The 25,030-nt window shown below is 48.3% G+C and overlaps 1 pseudogene across 1 annotated transcript in view; it reads right to left on the reverse strand.

Annotated features, from left to right (window-relative positions):
• Nucleotides 1-437: 437 nt before the first annotated feature.
• LOC144168451 (monocarboxylate transporter 13-like) overlaps nt 438-25,030 on the reverse strand; it is a 32,591-nt pseudogene continuing 7,998 nt past the window's right edge. Inside the window, exons 4-8 of the transcript XR_013322183.1 lie at nt 18,972-19,115; nt 15,975-16,257; nt 10,635-10,911; nt 1,002-1,254; nt 438-478 (exon numbers count right to left, since the gene is read on the reverse strand). The product of XR_013322183.1 is annotated as a monocarboxylate transporter 13-like (transcript). The remainder of the gene's footprint in view (nt 479-1,001; nt 1,255-10,634; nt 10,912-15,974; nt 16,258-18,971; nt 19,116-25,030) is intronic.

The raw sequence follows: 25,030 nt of genomic DNA on the forward strand, positions 1-25,030 counted from the left end.
CGAGGTGTAACTTCGGTGCACTGAACACCACAATCAATCAATCAATCAATCAATCAATCAATCAATCAATCAATCAATCAATCAATCAATCAATCAATCAATCAATCAATCAATCAATCAATCAATCAATCAATCAATCAATCAATCACCTTCTACGCGACACATGTGGTTCGGATTCCAATGGTGTGGTGTACACGGTGATGAACTCTCAGCCGTTTACATCAACAGTAACTGGGAAACGTCGCCCCACATGGCCATGCGGCACTGTATATGAGCGGGAGCGGCGGAACGAAGCGAAGAGAGTCAAACCAGCGGTCAACCCAGCGCCAAGAGATGTGAAATCGCCCTCCACGAAGAATTTTGAAAGAGGAGCAACGGAGACGGCGAGAAAGGAGAGCCAGGAGGGGCCGCAGCGAAGCTGAAGCTACGGCGATGGACTACGAGGTGCCTCCCTCGGTGGACAGCAGCTGTTCAAACGCTGCGGTCGTACAGGGCTGCCCCAGCATATGGCGTACAACCTGTATAAAGCTGATCGAACACGTCCCCACGTCAACCCAATACAACATGGGGGAACGCATTGGCATAGTTGTTCTGCAATATAACACTAATGCATTAGCATTCACAACGTCATACAAGAAGGGCTTAGATATCCCCAGTTCACAGGTTGCGTCACTGTGCGTAGTCCAGTGGCCTTGCGTTTGAATTTTTGCGGTAGGTCTACTAGTTTTTCGTCAGCTTTGTGTAATCAGTCGGACGGTACCGTTGAGCGCTTAGCCAACTGTTCGACAGCAAATGACTTGGCTGCTGGCTAGTAATCTGTATATGACTGACAAAGAAATAAAACTGCGCGAAAAACGATGACGAAGATACGAGGAAAGCAGGATGAGCGGAGACCGCGTTGACGTCGGGGACGTCATAGTCACAGCAGTTACTTCAAAAACAATGGTATGACTATAACTTCAACCTGGTTACTCTGCTACACACACGAGGTGCAAACTCACCAATGAGTGGGGGCCGGCCAAAGATGGCAACACCGGCGACGAAGTTCATAACGCCGAGGCTGAGTTGGAGCACGCGGTCTTCGAAGTACTCGGCCACCATGATGTTGGCGGCGAAGATGCGGCTGCCCCCGCAGATGCCCGATATGAAGCAGCTGCCGATCATCAGCCAGTAGTTCTTAATCCACCCCAGCACGAACATGGAGCCCGTGTGGGTGGCGAAGGTCCACAGCATCAGGTAGGCCCCGCTAAGAAGCTGCGCCAGAAATGAAACTCGCGGAGTTCACCACGCAGGGCTATCTAACCCCGAGTAAAATGGTAATTTGAACAATGGCTGGGATTTAAGTAAAGGGACTCTGCAACATTTTTGATAAACGCTTTCACTCTTTCTTTCTCGTCTGCAGCGAGATAGATAAAACTTTATATAACCAAGGGTTAGCCGAAGACCACAGTGCTTAAGCGACTGTGGCTGCCCGACCCGTGAGCGACTTCTGGAGATCCAGGCTTAAGCAACCCAGCGCTGCTTCCCACTGGTCGAGGAAGCCGATGAGAGGGAAGGAGTCAGATTTGCAGGCCCACGTATGATGACGTAATGTGGGGCGCTCACCGCAGTTCTGGCAGAGTGTTGTGAGATACAGTGAGGGGTGAATGTCATGAAGTATGGCTTAACCGGGGATGGATTCAGTTTGAAGCTGGCGCCAAAGGCGTTCCTCTTCCACTGATAGGGATGGGTGAGTAGGAGGGTATTTGCGGCGGAAAAGGTGGTAATGCTCCGTGATGTTTATGTATGTGAGTAAACTATCACGGGTTGATCTGGCTTCATGAGATGCAGTGATGGCATCATAGGCCCGGGAGATGAGAGCTCGGGCTGCGTTGTGTTCCACTTCATTTCCTCCAGTAGACGTATGGGCTGGGAACCAGATCAATCTTATCAGTAGGTGGTTTTTGATTAATAATTTGGTGGGCCTGAGGCGAGATATCGCCTCTGGCATAGCTTAGAAGTGCCGTCTTCGAATCTGAGAATATGAATCGAAGGGTTGGCTCATGTGTGAGTGCCAGTGCTATCGCCTGCCCCTTCCGCAACTTAAGGATGATGGGTTCGGATGGTGAGGGGCCGTGAGTGGGAGAGCATCGGGTGAGTGGATGACTACAAGAGCAAAAGCGTCAACGGGATGATATTCCGCTGCATCAACATACAGCGTGCTTCGGCAGACCGGGTATTTAGTTGTTAATGCACGGGATCGTTGCGCCCATCTTTGGGAATGATACTGGGGGTGAATGTTTAGAGGAAGAGGCTGAATAATGATGTTCTCCCTCGTCACGGTTTCTATGAGTGATTTAGGCTCGGGCTCTTGTAGGTAGCCATTGCGGAGGTTGTCTAGGAAGGCTCTCCCGGCTTCCCTGAGCGTCTGGCGGCCAAGCTGCACCGTGCGATGTCTGTGACCGTATTGTACACGCCTGTGCTCTCCCCTGTGTCAGTGGAAGCTCCTACAAGTTTTTGTAGAGCGGCTCGATAAGCCTCCCGAATTAGGCAATCCACTTATCGTGTTTCCGTTTCCGTGAGGCTTATACATGGGAGCGCATATGTAATCCTATATATGGGGAATGCTTGTATTAGCTTTGGCCGATCTTTTTTTAAAGCCATGTCGTCGTGCTACAATTCGTCTGAGAATCCCGATTATTTGCGCTCCATGAGCGGATATTTTCCCGATTTATTTATTTTATTAATTTTTTTATTTAAGAAATACTGCAGACGGTTTTTCACCGTCCTAGGAGGAGAGGGTTACATCATGTTTCTAACACAAATGTCAAACCTTTCCGATGTTGTAGCATGCACGCAGTCGGAAGGCAGTGAATTCCACTCGTCCACGGTTCGTACAAAAAATGAGTACTTAAATGTGTTATTTTTAGGAACATATGGTCTAACATTTTTTGAGTTATTTAACCTTCATGATCGCTGGGGAGGTGGCAGAAGATACAAATCCTTGTTTAAACCAGATTCGTTATGATACAGTTTATAAAAAAGTTTAACCTTGCAATGGTTTATCTGGTTTCAAGTGACTCGAGCCCACATTTCCTTATCATGTGAGAGACTAATGAAAGGCGCCTGAAGTCTGAAAAAATAAATCTGGCGCTTAGTCGCTGGATTCTCTCCAGTTTCTCTTTATCTTTCTTTATTATGGATCCCACACTAGTGACGCATATTCCATCACTGGTCGAATTAATGTTTTGTAGGCTGTAAGTTTTACAGTCCAGTCACACCCCCCAGTTTCCTCATTAAAAAAACACAGCTTTTTGTAGGATTTGGCGAACATTTTATCTGTGAGTGTCCCAACTAAGTTTCGTGTTGATTGTCAAACACACGTATTTTACGTCACTCACAAATGCAATTCATTTATCACCTACATGATATTTGTATTTAAGAGGAGTTTTTTTGTGTATTATCGAAAGAGCACAGGTTGAGTATTTAATCCCCATCTGCCACCTCTCACACCAGTCAGCAATTTTACACAAGTTTTCATTCAGCGATAATTGATGCAGAGTGTTACCGACAGTGGTATAAATAACAGAGTCATCTGAAAACATTTTCACCGTCACATCCGCGTCTAGGTCATCAGCAATATCATCAGTATATATCAGGAACAAGAGTGGCCCTAACACCGATCCCTGGGGCACTCCTGAAAGTACGTCAAGGTTTTGGGATCGACAGCTGTTAACTTCTACATACTGTATCCTGTTTTTCAGATAGGCAGAAATCCAATTCACAAGGCAGGGACCAATGCCTACTCGCTGTACTTTGCTTATTAGCACAGAGTGTGGTACCTTATCAAAAGCTTTTGATAGGTCCAGAAATATTGCGTCAATTCGTTTTCGATTGTTGATGGCATTGGCGAAGTCATGTATAACTGATACGAACTGGGTTGTGGTTGAAAGCTTTTTCCTAAAGCTATGCTGGAAGGCGACTAATAAGTTGTGGTATACCAAAAACGAAATTATCTGGCTAGAGATGATGTGTTCAAGCAGTTTGCAGCAACTACTGATTAATGATATTGGTCTGTAGTTCATCGCAAGTAGTTTGCTTCCGTCCTTGTGAACCGGCCCGATTTTTCCACAGAACCAATCAGGAGGTAGGGAACTCTCATTGACTGACGCATTGAACAAAACATATAAATATTGGGATATTATTTCCGCATAACGCTTCAAAAAGGCATTGGGGATACCGTCAGGACCAGACGACTTCTTTGCGTCAAATTTTAAAAGGAGGAGGCAAATACCACTTATGCTTAAATCTATATCTGGCATTATGTTACGTGAAATAAGAGAAGGTTCTAGCAGATAAAGTGTTGCACACGGGCGACTAAAAACACTGTGAAATGTACTGTTCAGCACATAAGCAATTTCGCAGGAGGCAGTAACTTCACAGTCACCTACGGGGAGCTGGTCAACAGACTTTTTGTTTCCGGATAGGTATCCCCAAAACTTTTGCGGTGCGTTTTTCATAATGTTCACAAGTATGGTGCCAAAAAAATAATCCCGAGCACTCCGTATTTTGTGCCTCAGTGTTTTCGAAAGGGAAGATATGATATTGTTATCTTTACGGGAAGCCTTGCGTGTTCTTGATACCGTTCTTTTCAGGTGTACTATTTCGCGTGTAATCCAGGGATTGCGATGTTTCTTTTTCCTAATTGTTGGCAGGAATTTATTGATGTACAATGTGTTGCGTCGGTCCTGTTGTAGAGGAAGTCCAAGTATTTTTGGTTGAATTATCCGTGGTACAAGTTTACTCCCTAGCTGTATCGCAATTGAAGGGGCTCGTGGTGCTCTAGATTTTTGGGGTGGGGAGACTTAGTTTGGATTTGGCTACCCGCCGCGGTGGCTCAGTGGCTAAGGCGTTGCGCTGCTGAGCACAAGGTCGCGGGTTCGTTTCCCGGCCGCGGCGGCCGCTTTTCTGATGGAGGCGAAAAGCAAAAACGCCCGTGTGTACGAGATTTCGGCGCACGATAAAGATCCCCAGGTGGTCAAAATTAATCCGGAGCCCTCCACTACGGCGCGCCTCATCGCCTGCGTTGCGTCGGCGCGTTAAACCCCACAATCAATCAATCAATCAGTTTGGATTTGGCTGGTGAAAAGTGAAGACCAGCCAAGGCCGCGCCTTCTACACACACACACACACACACACACACACACACACACACACACACACACACACACACACACACACACACACACACACACACACACACACACACACACACACACACACACACACACACACACACACACACACACACACACACGCACGCACGCACGCACATGCACACGCACACACACACACACACACACGCACACGCACACGCACACGCACACGCACACGCACACGCACGCACACGCACACGCACACGCACACGCACGCACGCACGCACGCACACGCACACGCACACGCATATATATATATATATATATATATATATATATATATATATATATATATATATATATATATATATATATGCACATGCACGTGCACAAAAAGTTCCTGCATTAAGCGCCCCTTTCCATAGGGGCGGTTTCCCGTGCAAGCCGGGTGACCTTGAAACGTTGTAGTCCCACACAAAGGCCGAGTCCGAGGCCTGGCAGTCGCTTGTACCTATTTTACCGGTAGGTGCCCGTCGCCACCATGCAAGCCACACGAATGCACATGGTGCCTTTCACAACACAGCCACGGTAAACGCTCAACTCGCAACTGCCTGTGGCAGGACATGCCGCCAGACTCTTTCACTCCGGCAATGGCGCAACGCGGCATGGTGGCGGGGGGCCCCGACAGATGGGTTCTATCTCACTACGGCGGACAGTCGCATTGCGGCTAAGAGTGCATTACGGCTGAACGTCGCAACACGGCGGAGAGTCTCACTACGGCTGAAAGTGCATTACGGCTGAACGTCGCAACACGGCGGAGAGTCTCACTACGGCTAAATGTGCGTTACGGCTGAACGTCGCAACACGGCGGAGAGTCTCAATACGACTAAAAGTGCGTTACGGCTGAACGTCGCAACACGGCGGAGAGTCTCACTACGGCTAAATGTGCGTTACGGCTGAACGTCGCAACACGGCGGAAGGGGGACCCTTTCAGCCGATCAGCCGTTCAAATGATCTGCAGCTAGTTGCGTTCAGCATTGTCGCAGCTGGGCGTTACGGGCAAGAGCTTGGATATATATTTCGCCGTGTCTTTCCCGCATTTTCATTGTTTTCCGGCTGATGGACTAACATTATGACAGTGTGCCTAACAGACAAAATTAAATCGTTCATTGACCACTGTGACGCTGCTGCTGGGTTTTCTTAGAGTTCTCGGCAGGATTCGACACAAGGGACCATGACGTTCTTTTCATTTTGCTTGAGCGTTATGGGGTAACAGGTCCTGCCATAACTTGATAGGAAGCCGTCTACTAATCATGCTGCAGACATTAATTTCTACAGCAATATCATACCCTGTCACAGTTACTAGAGGAGTTCCACAAGGCTCGATCTTGGACCCATTGCTCCTTTTAATTTAACAGATGATCTTCCTCTCTGTTTTAATTCCTCAATGCATACTGCATATAGACGGCACCACCGTCTTTAACTGCCATTAAAATAGCTGTGCCTTGATCCAAATGCTAAAGGCTGACCTGTTTTCCTTCCAACTATTGTGTCCTCTTAAGAAATTATCTTAACGTACCTAAAACTTGCTTTTAGATGCGAAGCAGCTTATGGTCATCCTGTTCCCTCCGCCATTGTGTGGGCGCCGCTGTGCGGCGTCCACACCCCCACTGCGCATGCCTGGCCAGGCACCCCTGATGATGATTGTGGCAGGATGCCCCTAGGGATTGGCCAACCAAAGAATCCATCACGAGATAGCTTCGCCTTCAACCACCGTCGTCATCTTCGCGTATACGCATGAGATAAATTGGGTTTCATAAAACAAAATGAGTGGTTAACAAATGGCGCAGGATGGGCGAAAAGTGGACAGAGAAAACACTACAGCATTCAATCCTTCAGTCAATCTTTCAAACAACCCGCCGCAGTGGCTCGGTGGCTAAGCCGTTGCGCTACTGAGCACGAGGTCGCGGGTTCGATTCCCGGCCGCGGCGGCCGCTTTTCTGATAGAGGCAAAAAGCAAAAACGCCCGTGTGTTCGAGATTTCGGCGAGACTTTAAAGATCCCCAGGTGGTCAAAATTAATCCGGAGCCCTCCGCTACAGCGCGCCTTGGGGGTTAACTGTGGTTTGCGACGGGAAAAGGAAAGGAAATTCACTGGGGATATTTTGAGCTTCATCGCATGTGTTGCGTCGGCGAGTAAAACAATCAATCAATCAATCAATCTTTCAAACAGACAATCTTACAGGCAATCTTATCGCTCTTACGAAATCTTTGACCGGCATTTCTCGGTGATTCAGGAAAATGCGCATGATTCTGTCTTGTGCAACGACTGCTTTTTTTTTTTTGTGTTGGCGGCTTCTGGCGTTGGCAGCTTCTGCCACAAGGTGTATATTTTACAATAGCAATCTAAATACGCTGAAGAACACAACTAAGGGATACTGCGCGCGGGGTTAGGGTTGATGGCATAGTGGCTACTGTTTTAATGCAAAAACGTGGAAGATATACGATGGAGAGCTATTAATTAACAAACAAAAAATAAAACAAGTCTCAGAAAACAATGAAAATGCGGGAAAGACACGGCGGAATATAAATCCAAGCTCTTGCCCGTAACGCCCAGCTGCGACAATGCTGAACGCAACTAGCTGCAGATCATTTGAACGGCTGATCGGCTGAAAGGGTCCCCCTTCCGCCGTGTTGCGACGTTCAGCCGTAACGCACATTTAGCCGTAGTGAGACTCTCCGCCGTGTTGCGACGTTCAGCCGTAACGCACTTTTAGCCGTAGTGAGACTCTCCGCCGTGTTGCGACATTCAGCCGTAACGCACATTTAGCCGTAGTGAGACTCTCCGCCGTGTTGCGACGTTCAGCCGTAACGCACTTTTCGCCGTAGTGAGACTCTCCGCCGTGTTGCGACGCTCAGCCGTAATGCACTCTTAGCCGTAATGCGACTGTCCGCCGTAGTGGGACGATGCCGACAGATGTACCAGGGTCAGGGGCCCCTCGCAAGGGTAAAGGCAGCTTTCCAGGCGTGGATTGCCCTTTTCAAGGATCCGTACTCGACCAGGGACGCCTGTACCCATAAAGGAACCACTTAGTGCCTGGCGGTACGCGGATTCAAACCCGGTACCTTCCGCATACAAAGCGAGTGCTGTAACTCTGAGCCATCGCTGCGTTTCAAAAGTTACGACCCCTTTCACTGGGGCATTTCCCGACAAAGTAGGGTAACTTCCCAACCATGAGATCCCCTGTGAAGGGGGTGGTTGTACCAATTTTGTTACTGGTTGGTGTCCAGCGGTACCGAAATACCTTTCACTTTCTTGTAACCAGCGATACTGTCCGACGTGGTATTACGGTTTCCAGGATCCCCCGCATGGTAGCCGCCTGTTCCCACTTTTAAACTGGTGAGTGGCCAGCGGCTGAACTCGGGGAGCAGCAGCCTCCCACGTAGGCCACAGGGGTGGAGCGGGAACAAGCCCTTTGTCCCCTGCCGGGGCAGTACAGAGGGCGCTTGTAACCTTTTGACTGGTGGGTGCCCAGCGGTCCCTGACACCGCTTGAAGGGCGGGGTCAGAGACCACTGGGGATCCACAGCGATGGCACCGCAGTGATGGAACAGCAGTGACGGCTCAGAGGTACAGCCCTCACCTGGTATGCCGGAGGTACCGGGTTGGAATCCTGGTACCGCCTGGAACCCATCGGTTTCATTAGTAGGCACAGGCGTCCCTGGTCGAGTGCGGATCGCTTGAAAGGGGAATCCACGCCTGGAAAGTTGCCTTTACCCTTGCGAGGGGCCCCTGGCGGCATGTCTGGCGGCATGTCCTTCTACAGGCGGCTGGGAGTTGAGCGTCCACCGTGGCTGTGGAAGGCACCATGTGCATTCGTGTGCCTTGTTGGCGCCGGGCGCCTACAGGTAAAAAAGGTACAAGCGACTCGCCGGCCCGGCGCTCGGCCCTTGTGTGGGATTACAAGGCTTGGGAAGTTCACCCGGCTTGCACGGGAAGTCGCCCCTGTGAAAAAGGGAGACTGCAAAAACGGAGAACCTTTTTTTTAGTTGTTTGTAAGCTCCGGTGTCGTGCTTGTTTTCTGTCCGCGTTTTATATTTCGCGCTTAATTTTCCACACTATGTTGCGGAGTGTGAGATTTCCCAATCGGAGGGTCACTGCCGTTTGTGTGAGAAAGGCGCGCACACATAGTTATAGGCGGGAGCTCGTAATCCTAAGCACGGTGAAAGCTACAGTTATCACCAGAAAGGAGCGGCACTGCGTAATTTGCTCGTCACAGCAGATACGCCTGCCGTTTCTTCTCTGATTTTGGGGCTTTCTTTTTAAAGTGGCTATAGAATGCGTTCATTGCTGGAAATGAAGAAAAGCCGGCCAGTAGCCGCAACGCCGATGTAGCGGCGTATTTCCAGCGGTTGAAGAACGCCAAGACCGGTAAAGAGACAAAAATCGGAGTCCGTCTCATAGTTACCTGACGGGCATATAGTCGTAATTTTTGGCTGACGTACTTTGCGAGACCGGACGTGTTGGTTGACTACCGTCTGCGAACATTTAAGATTTCGAAAAAGTTGAAAAAAGTGTTAACTGATCAATGCGCCAATTAGCTATGCCAATGCGTCAGGCGTTTTTGATGTTCTTCTAAAGCGAATATTTCCGTGCCTCACTTTGCCGGTGTCGAAAAAATCTCACTGCAGCACAAAGCCAACTTTACACAATGGGCTTCCGCAAACCGCACACGGTGATGATGATGACAGGGCGAAGCTTTCTTCAATGCAAATGCAAAGTCCATAATCCACGTAGCCAAAGTCCTAATCAACGACTGAGCTAACCGAATGTGACGTTATTATTTTAGATCAGTTGTTGATTGTGTCATCTGAATATGCTGATTCGGTTCGCTCAACATTGTCGTTGATTAGGACTTTGGCTGCGTGGATTTGTAGACTTTGCATTTTTATCGGAGAAAGCTTCACGTTTCAACCAGCTTTCTTCCGGAAAGGGGAGTTAGATTTTTAATTCCCTTAACAATTCGTACGTGTTGCGTGACTAAAAGTTTTAAAGACAGTGGTCTTTTTTGAGCTACGTAAGAGCAAATATTTTGGTCTGCCTGCCCTTTGATGCAGCCTCATTAGGCAAATCCGTTCCGAAGCAGTCAAACTGGAGGCATGCCTCATACATATCAACATAATTCAACAAAACGAAAACATTGGGCGTATTTGAAGGAAAACATGGGCACACAACTGACTGAAGCCGCGTTATATTAAATTTAAAAAGACGTACGGCTGCGTTTAACATAAACGCGCTAAAAACGGTGTCGAAGACAGGCGACATAAAAAGTAAATTTAAAAAAAATGTCTCCTCGAGCTCTTCGAAAAACATAGCGAGGAAAAAGTTCCTACCGATCGCACGCGAGCCTACAAGGGAATGTCTATCGCGTGTTTGTTGTTGAGCCCCTGTTTGTGTGATAGGACTGGTGCTGCATATGTGATGGTGAACCATGACTCACCTTGCAGTCAAGCACAATGCCGGTCCCTACCCGCGCCACCAGGTCTCCAGCGGCGTAGGCCGAAACGAGAGTGGTGGCTTGGTATTCATCGAGCCCGTTGTCTCGGCCAAAGTCTTCGGCGGAGAGCAGGAAAGTCTGAAGCCCGAACAGAGAGATTCCCCGTGACGCAGCCACGTGGAGGAACGGAACGGTCGCCAGGGAAGCCAGGTTGCGCATCAGCGTCTTCACGGGTGATTGACGCTGCGTACCAGGTGGCATCTCCCCGTTCGGTCCAGCCCTGCGCAGCAGTCGTTCGGGGGATCACTTGAGTATCCTCTTGTTCACGATCCCTCCTACCACGCAAAGAACGCTGGTGTAGGCGGCGTATTACTTCGAAAAACATGGTTTAGCGCAGTTAACGCAAGGGCGCTATCCGGACTGTTTACCGCCCTTGCCTTAATTGTGATAAACCTTGTTTTGCATAATAGCGAACCAACTCGCTCAACCACACGTTTTATTGCGGCTGGTTACTGTTGGACGTGATCACGTAGGCCTATTTTTAACAAAGCCACGCCTCTTACAAGCGGTGGTAGAATCGCAAGGTGTATACGATGGCGCAAAATGTGTCCGCTTTAAGAGCGAATCATGATCTGCCTGAAAAAAATATCTATATCCGAAGACACCTAAGCGCTTCTTATGAGTACTGAATGCTGCTCAGCACTCCTTCTGGTTATGTTTTCGAATTTTGCGGTTAAATTGCTGCGCGCGATTTTTCGGTTTCTCCGTTAGCAACTTTGGCTTCCGCCGACGCCGCCTTCTTCACTCAGTGGACCATTTATTGGCGACTTCGTAGAAATGTAGTCAGCCCCGTTAGCCCGGTACTCAGTTTTTAATGCGTGGCATTCTTCGCCGAGTGCCCCTTTCTCCAAGCTTCAGCCGTGTAACGTCTTGCATTTGCACGAAGATGCATTACTGGTGGAGTCTGCAAATTTAATCGTTGTAGTGACGCAAATAGAGCTACTTGGTCGAACGAAATAATGAAAAACAAATAATAAAAAACGGTAAAAGTGAGTACCGGAAATAAAAAAATACGCATCTTATACACAGCACAATAAAAAACTAAAAGAAAAAAACACACAAGAAACGACGGGAACGAGAATAAAAATATCTTCAGAAATTTAGAGAATGGGCCTTTTCCAGAACCTTTATCTGCGCTAGCAGGCACCACCATTAGTTTGGTGGCTCGCTCTTGTTTCAGTTGCCGCTTCTGAGGGATGCCATGTGCACGACAGATTCTGGTTGGAATTCAGGTGGCCACTAGCAAAGCGCTGAGTCATTGCCCGGAATATCATTGGCATTGGGAAACGCGCTAGACTTCGTCAACAGTGCACCCGCAGAGCGATCATTGCGCACGAATTTTGAAAAGCGAATCGCGATGTTCTGGCACAGAAAGGCTTTCAGCTACCACCATGGGCGCGCACCGCGATTTGCAATATTGGACAAGAGCCTCACCGGTAATCGTGTTCGAAAGAGCCAGCAATTGTGATTTTAAAGGAAAGCTTTACTACTTTCGTCCAGCGATTTCGTGGAGGATGCGGAAATGACCTTTTGACCGGAGACATCCCCGGCGACACACGACTTGAAGCGCATCACATGATTCGCCGGGCGGCGTATTTCCGAAGCATATCCCGTAAGTGACCACGCCGACCACGCCCCCCACCCCCTTCCAAACAGCGAAGTCACAGCGTGACGACACTTCCTCTTCGTGCGCGACTTCATGCGACGTGGATTCTTTTTTAATTTTTTTCCTCGTTTCGGGCGGCGGCCGATGGTTTCGCTCCATACGCGAGGCTGTGCCTGCGGCTCTGGGGAGCTGACGCACATGTGGTAGAAGTTAAAGGCCCAACCACATGCAGCCTACTTTCGGCGTTTTCTCGCGTGGCGACGCGAGCTGACGCGCGAGCAACACCGATGTCTACGCTCGCCAGATATCGGCGTCGACGCAGCGCGAGAAAGCAGCGGAAAGCGGGCAGCAGCGGTCGGATTTCACGTCCTTCTCGTGCTTTGGGGTCATTCCTTTCAGCAGAAGATAATCAATTTTTTTTTAACTTGCGGTTATTGACTGCCTTGAGACAATTTGAATGCTATTTCTGTTCGAAAGCGCTCATTCATTTGTGGCTTGTTTGGCTTTCATCGGGGAGATCCAGTATTTGCTATAGCTTTTTTTTTTAGTGAAATAAGGGAGATCTAGCTACGTCGCTTGTAGTATTAGCATGATGGGGCTTGGCTGCAAGATTGGTGCGTGACGACCAAGCCTTATCAACGCCAGAATGCTAGCGGTGCATGCCATTCCATTCGTTGCTACCGTGGCTTGCGTAGGGGAGATCGACGTTTTGCGATAGCTTTTCTTGACTCAAATAAGGAGGCTGTGGTTACCTCCCTTGTAGTAATAGCATAACTGTCCTCGGATCCAAGATGGGTGCGTAAGAAACAAGCGTTACCACGGCTCAAATCTCTCAAATACGACCAAAGCAAATCAGTCGACAATATTTGTTGGCAGCTTCTCTTAGGGTACCAAATTCTTTGCCCCCGACTCGTCTTCTGGCGTGGTAAGCTTGCCCGGACGGGTGATGTTCTTGTATCGTCGCTGATCATCTCTCGCTATGCAGTAAACGAGTTACGTTTTGCCTTTGGCATCCGTCGTCATCACCAAGACAGCAAACATTTCTGGCCGCTCGTTGACCACGTTACCACCAGATGACGGAGGCGACGGAGCCCGGTTCGGGAACGCCTTCACTAATGTAACACGAGACTCTACACAAAATTAACAACGTCAAAAGTATGCACGCATGGAGTGCACATGTTTTTGCGCACATATGAAGTAATCAAAAGATAAAAAATCAATGGTATTCTATGGTATTCTATACCCAGTGCCGGCTAGGTGGGGCCCGGAATTTTGTGGGAGGCCATTTTATCGAACACCATTGTATGGAAGACCTTCTATTGAAAGCCATTTTATCGAACGTCGTCATTATCGGCGGATGTTTCAGCGAGGCTGTTAAAGCGAAAGCGCTGCACCAAGGCTTTTCGTGTAACAACAAAACTTCAAGCAGTTTTTTTTCTTAAAATGTTCAGCTATAAGTTTTTACGCTTTTTTAGTAAGCAAAGTTTCTTTGCACACACTGTGCTGATCTGTTCGTCCGGCAGGTGCATTTGCTGCGATGAATCTCCTCCCCGATGCTCCCTCTGAGTGCTGAAAATCACGGCATTACAGCCCACCCGTTCACTGTCTTAAAGCGCAGCTTTCTTCATCTCACTAATGGTGGTGTCGTTACCTAGAACGCACTGCAGAAAAGCCAACTTTACGCATTGGGAGGGCTCATGATGATGATATTGACGATGACGACGATGACGATGATGATGACGATGATGTAAAAGAACAAAACGCTTCCGGATGTCGGAATCGAACCTGGGCCTCTAGCGTTATGAAGCCGACGTCGACCCGACTGCACCATTCCGAGACGGTCGAAGTAGTTTAGATTTTAATGAGAATTCGAACATTTCACTTCTAACGACGATGGTGTGTAGTGGGGCGGTGCCGCTCAGCTTTCTCGTGAGGAATTGATTCGCTGTCGTCTGAGTTTGGACTTTGATTCTGGAATTAATTCGCTGTCGTCTGAGTTTGGACTTTGATTCTCTGGCAGCTTGCACTGTGATCGTTGTCTCTTTGACTTGGATTGCAGCGGCTTAGACTTTATCATTTCGCCATTTGATTTTCGCACTCAAGAAAGCTTCGCGTTTCAACCATCATCGTCGTTAGATGGGGGATTTGAATTTTTTCACTCGAGAGATTTTAGATCAGCTCACGATCCGGTTTACCAATTTACCAATTAGCAGGAATTACCAATCACTCCTAATTAGATGCCACCTGTTTTTTTACGCACGTAACTCTCTTCTTTGCCCTAGTGTGTGCAATCTCAGAAAACCAGCTGGAAAGCTAGCCATTCAATTAGTGCGTCCCACTCTTTATGGTGGCACAACGGTTAGTTGCGCAGGGGTTACAGACCTTGACATGCAATTTCAACGCCTTTCTTCGGAGCTGGAGGAAACAGGGTTAGTCACAAAGATATAGTCACCGTAACGTAGGTTGGTTCATCTCGATCTCCTCCTCTCTTGCTCATCGCCACCTTTCTTTGTGCCGTGATATCAGTTCTATACTCAATTTTTGTTTTGCTCAGACCACGGGTTTTTAAACGATATCTCTACTGTGCTGTCACTCCCGTTCTCTTGAATCAGAACTCCAGTATAAGAGACGTGTTCATATGAGAATTACTGCCGGTGCAAGATAGCAATCTTCCAGCTCAGTTTATATATACTGTTTTTTTTATTTTCTCACTTATTTCTGGTTTTTATTACCAAGCCTTGGCCTTGTCATACCAATTTCACCACATTAGTTTGGTGCTGGAGGAGCAAACAAAGATGGGTCCAAATGAACCGCCAAATAGCACTGGAATTGGCAAAGTAACGCTCCTAGCTTTGCCATGGAAGTAATTGCCCGCGAGGTAATGCGAGACAAAGCGGGGTGGCGGTACAGATCAACCACAACATCTCCGTCGGGATAACCCACGTCAATCATAGAGTTAATCTTTTCAAAATTCTTGACAGGCTATTTCTACCGAGTGATACGTGTTAACATGCAAAAATAGGACCACATGGTCAAGGCCCGGAGCGCATACAAACCAGGTGACTACAAAAATGGGGGGAGAACAAGAGTGTGAATAACATGATCATCAACTATGATGGAGGGTCAAGGTATAAAGTGCCAATTTCCCGACCCCAACCGAACTCTTCGAGAGAACTCAGAGGCTGGCGCGAATAGATGCAAATGGAGACAAACAGTTTAAAGGCCAGAACGCCAATGAACAACAAAACATTCGTAGTGCAACGAGCCCGAGGGAAACCAACAGGGGAACAGGAAAAAGGTACTGTATTGCGCCACTTTTACGTGTAACCAACGGTAGATACATGATACAAAAGAAATAACTAAATAAGATTAAGAGAAATACAAATGAGAAATATAAGTGTCTGCAAATTGCTATGAAAGCAGCACAACTTCAGTGTTGATAAAGAGGATGACGATGGTTCGATCAAGTATCATTCGGTGAAGCAAGCATCTCTTCGATAAAATGGCGTTCGATAAGCTGTATCGCCACCGTCAAATAGAACGTACACGGCTTCAGTTGAGGCTGACTTTGTGTTAGGGTTGATTTGGAGTTTCAGGTTATCCTGCGATTTCCTCAATTGCCGTGGGGCAGAGTTTGATACGCGGTTGAAAATTTGAATTTCAATCGAAAGACCCACTTCTGATTGTCATTTCCAGCGGCTTCTGCTGCCGTCGGGGCTTGAAGTTCCACCCGGTCGACGAAGACGCCTCCCCAAAACATGTTCAGCTCCAGCGCTCCGATGACCAGCAGCGCTATGCGGAACCCGAAGCTCGTGCGCAGTGCCACGATTCCCAGCGGCGATACGAAGCCGGAAAATGCAGTAACCACGAACAGCACGCCCATGGCAATGCCCCGGTAGCGCACAAAGTGCCGAGAAACCACCGCGAATGGCAGCACCTCCTCGCACGCCAAGCCGAGACCTGCGTCGTGCAGCGAAGCAACGGCTAAGACGAGGCTCTTCGGTTCGCACCTGCGTGGAGCTTAATTTGTCACGCGCAGCCTCAGCCAAATTGTGTGCCCTCGTAAGAAGGTAAACCAAAGGCATGCAAGAGACTCCTAGGTGCTCTATGTTGGCACGCTGACATTTTTAGCTGGCTCATCCTGGCTCAACCTGGCCGGCGTTTTTTTCATTCGAATGATAATTAGGACATCGCAAATTGCGCAAGTACTTAAGTAGGCAGCGTTAGTTGCAAAAGAAGAAAGCCGGAGGTTTTCCCCCTCTTCGTCTACCCAATCACCACTTTTATGAGACATGATGCTTTTGGTGCGAAGCGCAGTTGCAAGCGGGATATTCATATGCGACGAAAATCTTGACGAAACCCTTCAGGTGCCTTGGCTTCGTTTTTTCCCTCGATTTTTTTCCTGGTTAAAATAAGGCTGCTGTTAAAACGTATTAAGGCCTAACACTGTTATAGGAGGGTGTTATCGCACCTCTCTCTCTGTTGTTGTATTGGGTGTTACGGGTGTTGTTGTTGCTGCGGGTGTTGTTGTATTGGGTGGCCGCCTTAAATTTCTTTTCCTGAGTAAACCACTTCTCCGTTCAGGCTGAAGCTTCAGATGAAGGTCGCATTTTGCGGTATACTTTGTGTAATGCTAAGAACGGCGACGGCAGTTTATGCATGTTAAGAAAAAAATGAGAATGATTTCCGCTTCTGGTAAAGCGGCGACCATCTTGAACATTTCTGAACACCGTGAAAAGGTGGCACCGTCTGGTGTAAGCAGTACGAAACGCGTTCTGCCGAAGACAACTACAACGGCAGGTAGAAAAAGACTTTTCGTCGCTAGCTTAAGATGATGAAGAATAGTTACATAAGACTACTAATGAAAACACATTACCACGATTCGGGGTAGCCAAAATGTTCAAAATGGTCAAGGTAGTTCAAGGTAGTCAAAATGTTGAGGAAGTCAAAATGTTGCTCATGGTAGTCACCCCGAACGACTTCGGGGTGGCCAAAATGAATCTTGAGTTCTCCTCTACGGTACGCCTCATCGCCTGTGTAGCGTCGGCGCATTAATCCTCATAGTGAACGAACTACTTGGAAAGGGAGCCCCATCTGGTGTACACAGTACGTAATGCGCGATGCCGAAGACAAATGGAACGGCAGGTTAAAAATAACCTCTTTTCGTTGCTAGCTTAGGATAATGAATAATAGATTGTCGTGAAAATAACACGTTTTCATTGTTCATTGTTATCAGTACCAATAAAAATTATTTGTGTTTACTGATTTTGGATCGCCTGCCATCTGCTATGCCAGAGTATCCAGCTTTACCGAAATAAGACTTGCAATTCTCTCTCCATACACTTGAATTGTTCTCGTTCTGCCTTTTCTGTGTGCGTGCGTGTCTGTGTTTGTGTCGTGCCGTGATTTTTTATTGCGTCTACTGCATTTTGTAGGTATTGGTCCTTGTCTTTTGTAGATATTGGTCCTTGCCTCAATTTCCTGCATCTTTTGCATTTTAAAGATATTGCGTCTGACCTTTCAGTGTTTTTGGTTTGATAACAGTGCAATATTGTGCGCATAGATCACGTGTCCGACATTGGGAGTACCTGTTATTTTGCAAGATTTTGACCACGATAATTTTGACTATGATAATGGGAAGGGACGATGATGGGTTACTGCGGGGTACCGATGTTTCCCTGCTGGAGTGGATCCGCTTGGAGCTCCATCAGTCAAACAATCGCCGTGTGTTTTCGATAAAAGCAAGTCTTTCAAACAGCTGGTAGAAAGAAATAGATTGTGTTGGAAGTGAACCCGTGGATGGCGCTGAGTGCTTTTGGATCTGTACCGTTTAGGAATCGGAGTGTTCTGACCGGCTAAGCCCCCGATTCGCTGCAATGCATCAAATGGTCGCGAACGCTATGTGCCGGCCCCACATCCCCATTAGATGCGAACGCGGCAATTTGCGGGGCTGACGTCCGCAGTGGCTGTTTGTATAGTATGACTGGAGAATCCCCATGCAGCGAAGCTGAGCTGACGCAGAATTTTGTACAAAGGTACGAACTCTTGACGGAAGTCGTGCTGCGACTATCCGTTCCTCGACGTCATTCTTTCTGGCTAGATGATCTGCAAACGGGGGCTGGACGTAATCGTTAATAGTTTAGAATCAGGACACAGCACCTTTAATAAGCAGACTACACCCGGCCTGACCACCAGGAAATTTTCGACGTCCCCGGCGTTCTGAAGCCCGGACTGTACGCGGCCTACCGGTTACGACGAGACAAAAAAAGGGGAATTCAAAAGTGAGAACTGCGTCCTTTTGGTTTTGCGTCCGCGTGCTCGGGTGGCAAAGGTAAAATTTCTACCCCGGCGGACGCCTGCATCGGCAGCAGTAGCATATAACTTATAAGCAAGCAAGCAAGTAAACAAGCAAGCAAGCAATCATGCAAATGGGGATGCCCCGCGCTATGGAACGCTTTGCGCGTCAAAGACACGTCCAAGGGATAGTTGAGGACGCATAAGAAGAATGCAGAGCCCTTGCCATAAACAGCTTCGATGTAAAAAAAACCATCGTACGCAGCGTGTTCTCGTCATACGCTCCGCCAGATTTCCGGCCCAACCCAAGGCTCCATAAACAGAAGATTGTGTGTGGGTAAGCAAGCAACCAGGTGAAAGAGCTTTGATGTCGCGCTCACCGGTGAAGAGGCCGTAGGTGATTGTAATCTGCCAGATTTCAAGGGTCAAAGAGCTGAACATGACGGGCACCGAGCAGCAGAAGGCTCCGATCAGGAGCAGAATACGGTCCGAGAGCCACGTGCCCAGCACGCCGTACAAGGGTCCTGTGTAGAGAAACAAGAATGCGGATACCACGGCGAACAGGCGGGCTGGACACGCTGTCGTTGCACCCGACATGAATAAGATTTACGGAAGCCGTAGCATTTCCCTGGCTGGGTAGATTAACGATTGCCAGTAGATCGGCATCGTGCGTATGCTGCCACGGCGTCAGTGCAATCCCCCCCCCCCCCCCCCCCCCACACACACACACACACAGGCACTCTTGAGTAATCTGTAATAACCAGAATCGGCCGAATATGTGCTTGTTTAGCTGAAAATGACGTGAAAAGGCGGTAGAGCGTCGGCCGCCCCTTCCACAAACCGCCCCTACTGCTTAATTCAGTTGCGGATATGCCATCTCTCAGGCTATCCATGCCAACACTCAAATTTGAATTCTTGTCGCCCGACCAGACAAGTCTGACAGCTCCACAACGCCCCCCACAAACTAGGTAAAGGCTCGACAGGTTTGGTGGCTGGTGCTTTTGCTGCTGCTGCACGGCCTTCCTTTACCAGCCGCTCTTCTGCTGGCCAACCAGTTACCCACCAGTTAGTGGGCTATTGGTGAATGACCAACCAGCAAGTTATGTGACCTATTGGTTACCGCTAGTGGAGGACTAGCAATCGCGTAGGCCGGGGTCCCTCCCGAAACTTTTCAAGCTTGCGAGTTCGGGCAGTGGCGGAGGGGAGGGGGGGCAGGTCTGCCCCCTATACGACCTAAAATAGGTTTCGACTAAGGTTCAAGTGTGCATCGTTATTCACCCACTGAAGTGAGAAAATACTCTCGCGCTTCCGGGAACGCAATCGAAAGCCATAAATCAAGAAAATTCCATGATAAGAACAATTTAAAGGCTTTGTGGAAGCATGGACGCACAGAAAAGCGGGCGGAGAGAACCATCATAGATGGACATCATGTACACACTGCATGTCGTTATCGCTGCTAGAGCGCTGCGCCCCTCACACCCGGTAGCACCGGCCCGCCACTGCAATAAAACCAGTGCGCCGCGCCGTGGAGAGAGACCCGGCGCCTCCACTTTGTGATACAGGCAGGCGATCGCGACTAGGAAGTTACACCAAGTAAACGCAAAATGTGCTGTATATCCGAAGGCTTCAAAAGGCAGAAAAAAAACCGCAATTTTTAAATGCAGAGCATTTCTTTAACTCACGATGTCACCCGGCGTTGCCGGCGTGCCTCGGCGTCCGCAACAGCCGTTTCAGGTGCGCCCTCTCCCCCACTCCTCCTCTCCCGCATCACGCTACCTTCCTCGCTCTCAACAGCAGGTCCGCACCCCTCCCCCTACACTATATAAAAAAATAATACTTACCGGCGCCTGGTTTCGATCCCACGACCCTGCGGGCGGAACGCAAGGTACATGGTGCTCTACCCACTGCGCCACAAAGCCGACACAGAATGGAGGGCTCCGAACGCGCCTTATATTCTTGACTCATTCAAACTACGTCAAGAAGCTGCTGATACAACGCATTCACTACCTGTGGGCGGAACGCGAGGTACATGGTGCTCTTCCCACTGCGCCACAATAATCATACCCACCTGCTAATAAATGATGTCACGTGACCACGTAATTACGTCTCCTCATTTAATTACAATACAACAACCAACAGCAACAAGTGCAACAACATTAAGGTAACGCAAACTACTTAACGTCGTGCGCCCCCGGAAATGCTCTGCATTTGATCGTGCCCCTCGCGAGGGGGATGTTTGATATGCGTTTGAAGACGCTGAGCGGAATAAGGCTCGCCTGAGAACCCGCATCTACTTTTTTTGTTTGACGCGCCGAAGTCACACCTGGGCCACGAAGCACACAACTCTGGAATAATTGACCACCCGGTGTCCTGACCACGCGTCGAAATCTCGGCATGCGGGCGTTCTTACAGCGGAGCTGTTTAGGTGGCCCGCCTTGTCCTCCTTTTCCGTCGTCCGCTGTCACGTTCGTAGCTCGGATCCAGATGGCAAGAACCGGTTGTCAGTGCAGAAAAGTTCATAACAATTAAAAAAAAAGGTCTTTGGGCATTCATACTGTGATATAAGACTGCTTCTATTGCTCCTAAAAAATTTCCTCCCAGCAATCCATTTGTATTCCGAGGTGAAGCCAACTTTGAGGAGATTGGTCTTAGCTTGGTCTTTGGAAGCTGGATTTCCCACTCTTCCTTTTGCGCAGTGAAGCGTAGCCATCTCTGGAGGGAGTATGATTACAGAAAATGTCTCTAACTCTTGCGTCATCGAAAATATACTGAAACATATTATATTACAATTAGCCGCTAAGGCGACTCCACCATTAAGCCGGGCTTAATCTACTCCTCCTTATTAGTTCGCAATGAGGTTGTAAACTTTACAGAATTAGTTTGCTCTCAATAAATAGGCACATACGGAGGAGTATTGCGATAGAAAGCGGCCGTAACTGCTTTTACTGTCGGGAAGCAAATACTTATAATGTAGCCGAAGCTAAACGCAATCTCTGTAAACACAAACCTCAGTTCCGCTGTTTCAGAAGGTATTTCACTGGGTAGTACTGGCTTTAAATATTGGTTTTCGCCTCCAAAACGCAGGCAATTTTGATGCTCAGTATTAAGGTTGATCAAATGCGCCATACGTACGCGTTTATTCTTATTTGTACTTCCTTTGGAAGCACTTATAGGTCTCAACCTGTACAAAATGCATACAAGGAGGTCGATGCCATTTATTTTTCACAATGCTAATTTTCGAACGTGGTAGGCGGCGTAACTTTACGTTGTTTTATTCTACCCTATTTCAAGTTTAGTAACACATTTTCTATGGGTTTGTGGACAGCTGTAAAATCACAGAATTATCAGATGCCCCAAAAATGCACGATGAGGTGTGCTGACGACCAAAACATCAGTCTTGGCAGGTATGAGCGAACCAATTTGAATTCATTTTCAGCCGCACTTCCCTAAAGGCCGATTGATGAGCTTAAGGATCATGCACGACATCCCTTTTATTTTACACATTAAAGTCTGTGTAAAGCAAACAGCAAGCAGATCGTTCCTTGCCTTGGATCTTTGAAAAAATAGTCCGCAGTATGTACTGTAACCGGGTCGTGTCACTTCGAGGAGCCTGTGATGCGTGGCGTTTCCTGACATTCCTGGCGAAGTAACCTACATTTAGACCCACATACGCTCACATTTTTGTACTTATACTGAAGTCCATTACGGCTGTGCTATAACTATTTCGAGCAACTAAACCGATAATGAAACCGCTCTGCCAAGTGTGTCAATTCCAATCAACAACTTCCTGCCGGCGATCAGAAGCAACGTACGAAAACTAGTTACTTTTGTCGGGTAAAGTCTCAAACTACGAGAATTTGGGATGCGAGTATTCTGATTACAATTGTGCGTGACTTTTTTGTTTGCGTGCGGGCATGAATTGATTCATAGCTTTATTATTCCTGCCCTGCTGACCGCAGTTTGACTGACAGAGGCAGTGGTTATGCGCGTTCTCATAAAGCGAGTCGTGGGTTTCACAGACATTGTATGCTTTCACGAACATTGTATGCTTTCCACTTTTTCCCAATAAATGCTAGTGAAGAGTTTGGTGTGACTGTTGTTTGACAGTACAAGCGCTTCGTCTTTATCCGTGCAGAATCATCAGTACGCCTGTGATTCGTCATCATCATTCCTGTACATACACATCATCATGGTGTGTTGGTCTTTCTACAACTGGAGCTCTACAATAAACGTCACCCCGCACCTCGGTCCCTTAGTTTTAAAAATGCAATAGCAATTACTATTTCTGGGGCACCCGTAAAGGCTTATAGAATGCCCCTAGCTCGTAAATTAACATGATTAATTGTATTTATTACCATAATTATTATTATCGTACGCTGTACTATATCATCATCATCACTGAAAAAAGCTTTTCCACCACCCCCACCCCAAATGCACCCGGAAATCCGCCCCTGGGTCGAGGGGGCGGGGGCGGAATGGGGAACGACTACCAAGAATTATTTTTGGGTCGCAAACTATATGACAAGCTTAGACGTCTGCTCTCACAACGGGTGATAAGCCATTTGTCAGTGCCCATAACGACGGCGTCGGCATCTCGAAGTTTTTATTTTTATTTCGAATTGTCTACTTGTTTTATGTTTCGGTAGATTTGTGGGGCACCCCAGCGTACTCGCTTGCTGGAAGTCATGGTGCAGTCACCTTGGCGAGAGGCTGCCTGTACAGTGATTCTTGCACTTTTAGTAACTCCCCCTTTGAGCGACCCCGCCCTTCACGTACTATCGCGGTCACACTTAGTGGGAAAGAATACGGGAGCGCGTGGCGCGAGCTTCCACAAAAGCTTCCTAACGGCGCCGCGCGGAAACAGCCCGCATGCGCGTTGTGAGGGTCCGGTGCACGGAGCAAGAATTAGTACAGAGCTCATCTCGCGCATCGCGTCACCGGGCGGCAGCGCGTCGTCTGCTACATGCGAGCTGCCGGCGCTAAACGAGCAGCAGACGTTGCCAGCGGCCGTGAGCCGCATTCGCAGGTATTCGCAGCAATTTGTTGCTGGAAATCAAGATCACATCGCGGTTCGTTCCTCGGGTGCGCACCGCTATTCTGCCGTCTTGGCGTTCACAAGCAAGAATAGTCACCTCGAGCTGATGAATATTTGATGCGTTACCACACTGGCTATGCGCGGCCACTGCCCGCATCGTCTGTGGGGATGTTATCTTTAAGGGAAGTTTTTTTCTTTGTGGGCGTAAATATGCCCGAAACGCCGGTCATGGTGAAATACGTTTTACGCCAGTGATGTTGGGATCCACGCATATATATCTTTTGTGCGTGTTTTTACTTCATCAACAAACTTTAACAACAAACTTCGTTCGTCCTTGTTCCTTTCGCGCTTATACGAAGCTGGTGTGGGTGCCGAATTAAGGGAGCCGACCTCAACATCATCGAGAATGTTTGGGGTCGCATGAAAGTGGCGCTGAACCGGACCCCCATATCTTCTGCCACTGCGGACGAGCTGTGGACCGCAGTGCTCGCCGATTGGCAGCGGCTGGCAAGCGACACCTCACTTGTGACATTGCTCTACGAATCGCTTCCGTCAAGAATGTCTGCTGTCGTCGAAGTCAACGGCGGCAGGACGCACTACTAAGGGCGTCTCAACTGGTTCCTTACTATTCTTTAACGGCCCAGGCCACCGTCTTTCATTAGAAAAGCTCGAAATAAAGTGTTTCCTCGGCCATTTACTTTACCGAACCTTTATTATTGACATTACCATGCGAAATAATTTGCGCGCTCGCGTCAGCGATAAGCTCGTCGCTGATACCTTTTCGCCTTGAAAAGCATACAAAATATATTTACCTTCAAACAAAGTTCGTAAAGTTATCGTTCTGCGTATTGCGGAGCTCGCGGTGACAATTCTTATCTGCAAAAAAAAAAAAAAAAAAAAAAAAGTCTAAACGTCTGTACTGCGGTTCACGGCCGCTGGCAACGTCTGCTGCTCGTTTAGCGACGGCAGCTCGCATGTAGCAGACGACGTGCTGCCGCCCGGTGACGCGATGCGCGCGATGAGCTCTGTACTCCCCGGACCCTCACAACGCGCATGCGTGCTGTTTCCGCGCGGCGCCGTTAGGAAGCTCTAGTAGTAGCTTGGTCCACGCGCTCCCGTGTTCCCACTAAGTGCGGCCGCGATAGTACAGTCGGTAAAAGGCTTGTCTATAACAGCGATTTCAACTTCAACCAGCTACATCCGAAAACTGCCGAAACATACTCGTTCCAAACATGTCGGAGGCAAAAGCAAAGGGCTAAGACTTCAGAATTCCGCAGTAGTTTTATTCAAATCCCGCTCCGGCGGGACAGGATAGGGCTGAGAGTACGAAAGCTGTGTTATAGACAAGCCTTTTACCGGCTGTACATCTACTGGACGGACAAAGCGTCCAATGCCTACTTGGTC

Source organism: Haemaphysalis longicornis, unplaced genomic scaffold (genome assembly GCF_048455015.1).
Source record: "Haemaphysalis longicornis isolate Haplotype H1 unplaced genomic scaffold, Haemaphysalis longicornis Haplotype H1 scaffold_2, whole genome shotgun sequence".
NCBI classification, from domain to species: Eukaryota; Metazoa; Arthropoda; class Arachnida; order Ixodida; family Ixodidae; genus Haemaphysalis; species Haemaphysalis longicornis.